Below are 7,405 nucleotides of genomic sequence, written 5' to 3'. Positions count from 1 at the left end.
AGTCATGTTATTTTCTATGGTGGAGTTGACCAGTGCGTCGAAAAAATGTCACTAAGTCATTTTGCAATTCAAATTACAGTAACACATTGCTTAGGATAAAGATGACGCCTTCAAAGCGACACAGGATTGAGCAAGAACGTATTGATTTCTATTTCACTCTTCTACCAAACAGAAAGTAAAACTCTAGACTATTCCACTCTCATGAAAACAAAGTTCCACAATATCATTTACCTACGAAAACATGTTTAACCCCAAACGCCCCAGCCTATTTTATAAATAACAAGTTACATAGTTGAATAATGATCCCCAGTCAGTATAAGCTCTAGAAAGATTTAAAGTCTAAGGTGCGAACCATTTGAATTGAGGAAGCAGTCTGAGATATTTGAGAGAACAAAAATTACTCTTATTTTTGCCTTAAACAAAAATTCTGGCCGTATCTGGATTGAAAACAATAGTCTTGTCCACATTTTTGCTATTAGAAATAAAAATTTCCAACAAAACTATTTAGCATTAAATGAAAATGATGAATAAAAACGGGCGTATTTTTTTTTTTTTGTAGCCAGGGTTTGCATGTCTGACCGGAATGTTTGTTTCGCCGGACTTATATATTGAATACTATTTTCAAGACCAGAATGTATCCTGCCTGCTGGCAGGGCCGTAACTACATGGAGGCAAATGAGGCAAATGCCTCATGCTTGAAATTTCAAAAAAAAAATAATAAATAAACAAAAGATTGTCTTCATATCAAATTGTTTTCACGTAAAGTGTCTAGCAAGAGGCAAGTTCTCTTCCCTCTTTTATGTCGCCCCTACATGTTTTTCGTGATCCATGTTTCTATTTACTTTTAGTTTTCAGAGTTGATGGTCTATTGTTTGTACTTCTGTGTACCGGGTTTGTCTTTTGTTCATTTATTGTCCTTTTTTATGACTATAGTCTGAGTGTTGATTTTCATTTGTTAATATGTGTTTTTTGCAATGTTGCATGTCCACTGATGTCCAGACATTGTGCGAGAAAATATTTTAAGAATATACGATGCTACTGGAAACAGTACAAAAATGGTCGTTTCTGCATGGAGAATTGAACTTGATATCAAAGAATACAAAACTGACTCTTTTTTGTAGATAAATCTAGATAGCTGACATGGTTTAAATCAAAATAAAACCAGATTTCCCGGTATCAAATCATCTATATAAAAACATCAATGTATTGCCATATGACCTTTTACATTGAAGGGTACACTCGTGTTCAGACCCTTTAACAGAAAATAAAGGAATATGGGGAAAAAAGTAATAAAGTAAACGTGCACAGGACCTAATCGCACACATAGTCAATGTATAGAAAAAATACAAATGATCAATGGTCAAAGTTTTTTTCCTAGTCTTCACCTTGATAGTTGCTGGAGGGTCTTCAACAATAAAAGAATCATTAATACCGTAAAACAAGGTCAATATGGTCCTTAGTGTTGACTTAATGCAGTACTAGTACTTAAAGTATAATACTGCACTGTCACTATATTTAAATCTAGTCTTAAAAAAATACCAAAGTCTAAGCACAGTATAAGGCCGTGTTCACACCAAACGCCGTGTAGAGTAAACATGTTTACAATTAGTTTAATGTAGTGTACACTGGTTTCACATTACATTTGTTCACATCTATACACCGTGTTTAGCTACCTGTACATAAGATATGTTCCCACTTGTAAACTATATGTCATTTAAATGTTCATTACGTAGAACTAAATTCAAAATATTTGGACAATTTTTCTAGCGATAAGGGAACAACCATTTGACTTCAAAATGGGGGTGGGGATGGGGGGGGGGGTGGTTTGGAATGGAAATATTCCGATCCCCAATTTGATAAAATAAAAATTGGTCATACAGATGATAAAAAAATATTATGAATCAAGAGTTCCCCCCATACATTATAGTGTTAAATATTAAAAAAAAAAGAATTTGATCACCAGCATCGAAAAAAAGGAATAAAAACGTACGCGCGAAAAAAATCTGACTCAGATAAAAAAAAAAATAACCCTCCCCCTTTTTTAAGTTAAGTGGTTGCTACTTTATAAAAGCCATTTTTATACGCCCGTCAAAATTTTGACGGGACGTATTATGGTATACAAATGTCCGGTGTCCGTCCGTCCGTCCGTCCGTCCGTCCGTCCGTCCGTCCGTCCGTCCGTCCGTCCGTCTGTCTGTCTGTCCGTCCGTCTGTCTGTCCGTCCGTCTGTCTGTCCGGCGTAAACATGTCGCACCGTAACTTGAGAACGACTTATCCAAATTTCATGAAACTTAACATAGTTGTTTCTTATGATGGTCAAATGATCTGTATACTTTTTGGTGAAAATAAGATTAAAACTTTTTGAGTTACGGCACTTTGTAACTAAAACAGGGGTGTGTTTTTTTTCACATGTCGCACCGTATCTCAAAAACGATTCTTGATTATGGCTTAAAACTTTAAACACTTCTTAGTTATATTAATCTTAATATCTGTATACTTTTTGGTGATGATTCAAAATTTTATTTTTGAGTTATTGAGTATTTTGTAAAAAAGGGGGAGGGGTTTTTTACATGTCGCACCATATCTCAAAAACGATTTATTATTATTGCTTAAAACTTTACACATGTCTTTGTTATATTAATCTGAAGATCTGTATACTTTTTGGTGATGATTCAAAATTTCATTTTTGACTCGTTATTGAGTATTTTGTAAAAAAGGGGGAGGGTTTTTTACATGTTGTGCCGTATCTCAAAAACAATTTATGATTATTGTTTAAAACTTTACACACTTCTTTGTTATATTAATCTAAAGACCTGTATACTTTTTGGTGATGATTCAAAACTTTATTTTGGAGTTATTGAGTATTTTGTTAAAAAGGGGAGGGTTTTTTTACATGTCGCGCCGTATCTCAAAAATTTTTATGATTATTGCTTAAAACTTTACACACTTCTTTGTTATATTAATCTAAAGATCTGTATACTTTTTGGTTTTGATTCAAAATTTTATATTAGTGATATTTAGTTTTTTGTAAAAAAAAAAAAAAACAGGGTTGGGGGTTTCACATGTCCCGCCGTGTCTCAAAAACAATATATGGTTATTGCTTAAAACTTTCTCAGAAACTATTTATGATTATTGCATAAAACTTCCACACAAGACGTCGGGCGTATCATGCGCTCATGGCGCAGCTGTTTATTATAATTTGTAGTAGTTTGAATATACTAGAGATGTCTCGATTACGCATTAGAAAACGTTAGCTGCAGCAGCGTGTTTACAGCCGAAAAAAAGGATTGAGATATTAGGGATCACTACATTTTTATCTTTTCTGTTCGTTTCAAATGGTATTTCTTCTCCAAGGAGTATTTAGTAAAGGAATAGGTAACGTTTTTTTTATTTATTTTAAGTGTTATTTAACGGATCTGATATACTAGACAAACATATCATTTACCTCACACTTTTTTTAGTCATGCATTTATGCGTGAATCGTTGTTTGAGTAAAGACCAGTGGCGAATATTTCTGTGTACGTCAAGTTGATTCGGGAAGACCTTTTCAAATGAATTAGGCAGCAACTATTTACTTCATTTTTTGTGGAGGGGAGGGGGGGGGCGGAGGACGGGGGACGTGAGCTATTGATTTTTTTCAGGACAAATTTTGGTGACAAGTCAAAATCAATTTTAGCATTATAAATAGTGGCAGCTGAGGGTGAAACAATTTTTTTTTCAGGGCCAAAAACTGGAAACATTTTTTGTTTCCAAAACAAAATCCATAGCTCACCACCCCACCCCCTTGCCTTTATGTTTTATACTCAACAATAATAATAGCCTCCCCCCGAAAATCAATTGGTAGCTGCCTTATGGGTTCGGCAATGATGCTGCTTTGAGTCTTGATCAGGGGTTAAATTTAGACAACAATTTCTGTAAAGAACTATACTAATAATTATCAAAAATATCAATTTTACTCAAAAATAGTTTCCTCCTTAAATATATACACGGTAAAACTAATGTCCTAAATGCCTAGTTTTGTGTACACTTAACCTACACAAGGCCTACATTGACTATCGACTGTGTGTAGATAAAACATCATTTAAACTACATGTAAACATTGAGTTTTATCAATGGGAACGCAATTGTGTTTAGTTTACGTGTGAGTTACACTAACACAACACCGATTTTAGGTCAATGTGAACACGGCCTAAGACAAGAACAAACAAGATCCGGTTTTAATAATTATGAGAATTACGATTTTTGCTTTATACTACATATCTGTTTACTTTTAATATTGTCCCCGTAAAACCTAAAAGTCTTAAATTACAGTGAATCTATGTTTTTGCTTTGAGACCAGAATTTTGTCGAAAAAATAGATAAAAAATAATTGCGTTTCAATGTAAGAAAGAGTTCGGGAAACCCTGAGAATGCACGATTTTATGTTATATTTCTCAGAGCTTCTGGGGACCTTGAGCGGCCCCAGACCCATCGCCAAATTTTTTTCGCCTCGCTACGCTCGGCGAATATATTTTGCCTCACTATTAAAATAGGCTAGTTACGGCCCTTGCTGGGTGTGGCTTTTATGTCTCCATTTGTCGACTGTCATTCATAAATCCGTTGTCATTACAGACTCATTCGTAGCATTTGGTTGATTTGGAACCCCTCACTTCCCGTAATTTAATTTGTTGGGTGAAACGTATCATCCAAACATTTGGATAAAAACTGCTTGTTTGTCTTTTTTAACTCGTGTCGGTCGTATTGTAAATTTCATTGAATACACCGTCGTACATGTATATCTTGTTTACAACAAAAAAATCTGTGAGGTTATGATAACTTAACTTACAACAAACCGGCGAGAATTTCCATGTCTACAGTGATATGCAGTTAAGTTTAGCGTTTGATAGTTCATTGAAAACATTCTGGCGTATCATAAATAACTTGTAACGTCTCATTTCATTGGCCGAAAGATTCAAATACAACTACAGCAATGTAGTCGGTGTGCACGTGAATTGACACAGGTGACCGACAATGGAATTTACTATGTTACTACGAACGTAAAATTAATGATTTGTATAGTTTACAAACCTTTGGTCAAAAGAATTAAATAAATGTTTTTTAACTTCAAATAGTGGGGTCGAAATATTATACTGATATTTTGTATTAAGTAATATTCTAAGTTCTTTATGCATGCAGCAACTCAATTATCTTGTACCCGGCACGATGAGATATACGGATAAAATAAAATACATGTGTCACTTTTATACGGATGAATATAATATATACGGAAACAAAATAACTTTAATCGTATCATTTGTGCACCTGAATGAATTCAGTGAAGGCATGTTGTTGTAATAAATTGAAATATTACATCGGCGAAGATTATTTATTTTGCATGTGTGGAACTAAATAATTCTCGTTTGAATTGTTTTACATTGTCATTTCGGGGCCTTTTATAGCTGATTATGCGAAATTGGCTTTGCTCATTATTGAAAGCCGTACGGTGACCTATAGTTGTTAATTTCTGTGTCATTTTAGTCTCTTCTAGAGAGTTGTCTCATTGGCAATCATACCACATCTTCTTTTTTAAATATAAATGTACTGTTTTCGATTTTAAATGGATGAACATTTATCTTTAAATTTAATTTTTACTGTAAGAATAGAACTGAATAACATTGTTGAACTATCCGCTAAAGTATATGTAGTACGTTTTCGTATTTAAAATGAAATACAAAACGAAAAGTGTATGATAAACTGATAAACAAAATATTTAAGGATGACTAAATGCATGTACAAGAAGAAACTCACCTTTTATCAATACATTTACATGATTTAATGAATAAACACTTTTTTAAAAACTGTTTGTTCCTATTTACATAGATATAGGAAGATGTGGTGTGAGTGCCAATGGGACAAACCTCCATACAAATAACAATTTATAAAAGTAAACCATTCAAGGTCAATGTACGGCTTTCAACACGGAGCCTTGGCTCACACTAAACAACAAGCTATAAAGGGCCCCAAAATTACTAGTGTAAAACCATTTAAACGGGGAAACCAACGGTCTAATATTTACAATATATAATTTACGTTCGTTTTTCAACCGAGAATAGCAAAACCTCATGAAGTATATCGTTGGAGTTTATAATCTACATTTAATCATCCCCTGTGCCATGATTGGCCATCTCCGTTTTTTCTTAACAAAGCATGGTTGGTTACATGTTATGAATTTACTTACAATTTCGGGATTTTTTTTCTTCAAGTAAACGGAATCAGAAAAAAATGTGAATTGAGTTTCTTTTTATCCTACATTGAAATTTTGATGTCGCCTCTTGATCTAGAGGAGACATTTAAATTGAATATTTAGATGTGCAAATGTAACGGTTTATTTCTTCCTCTGTGATATTTTATCCTGAGGATAATTTGTCCCGGTAATTTTTATCCAGGCATGGTATTTCACAGGTTGATTTTTTCCAGAGGAGTGAAAATCTATCTGTGTTATGCGGATAGTATGTACTGGTATATATTTGCCGTAGTATATTTCACAGAACCGTGTGAAATAGAGTCCCATTAACTACTATGTAAGTTACTCACAATCAATATATACCTGACTATAATTATAAAATGTTTCACAAAGGTAGACCAAATTTGCATAATTTATCAAAGGGAGGTAATTATGAGCAATTTATATTTTAAAGATATTAATATAATATATTTCTGAATCTATTTTATAGTGAAATTTTTCCTTGAATCTTATTTTTCATATATTCATTTATAAAAAAGATGACTTACAATTTGATTTAATAAGACAGATACCATTTCACAGGTAAAAACTATCCAGCTGTTAAACATGGTTTTGTTCCAATATATTGTTATGCTATCATGATTTATCTGATTTCCATGTAATCAACAACTACATCTCTGTCCCCAGACAAACCTATTTATATAGTTAAAAATATCATCATAATCAAATTCTTCTATTACTGTTAACACAGTAGTAATGCAACTATATTTTTACCTTACTTTTAAATTTATATTTGTACTGAGATCTGAAAACAACTCACTTTTACATGTATTTCACTAACCTTATTTAATCATGATCTTATTTTCACAATTACGATCTTTGAAATTACTTCTAGTTTTCTTCTCTATGTTTCATGATAATTTTCTTTTTAAAAGGATTATATTGACTTGAATATTTCAGGAACTTTTTTCAAGGATAATTTGTGAAATTATTTCCCATTATAATACATTTTTTTTTAACAATTTCGCTTTATTTCAAATACACTATTATTATTTCATAGTATTTTTAAAGGATAAGTTTTTTCTAATAACTATTCAATAAGTTAACTACCCAGATAGAATTTCACGGCAAAGGAAAAAATATCCCAGGGAAATATTTTCCTCCGGATAAAAAAATAACAACA

The sequence above is a fragment of the Mytilus galloprovincialis genome, chromosome 5, assembly GCF_965363235.1.
Source record: "Mytilus galloprovincialis chromosome 5, xbMytGall1.hap1.1, whole genome shotgun sequence".
NCBI classification, from domain to species: Eukaryota; Metazoa; Mollusca; class Bivalvia; order Mytilida; family Mytilidae; genus Mytilus; species Mytilus galloprovincialis.
Note: the sequence above shows the minus strand (reverse complement) of the source record.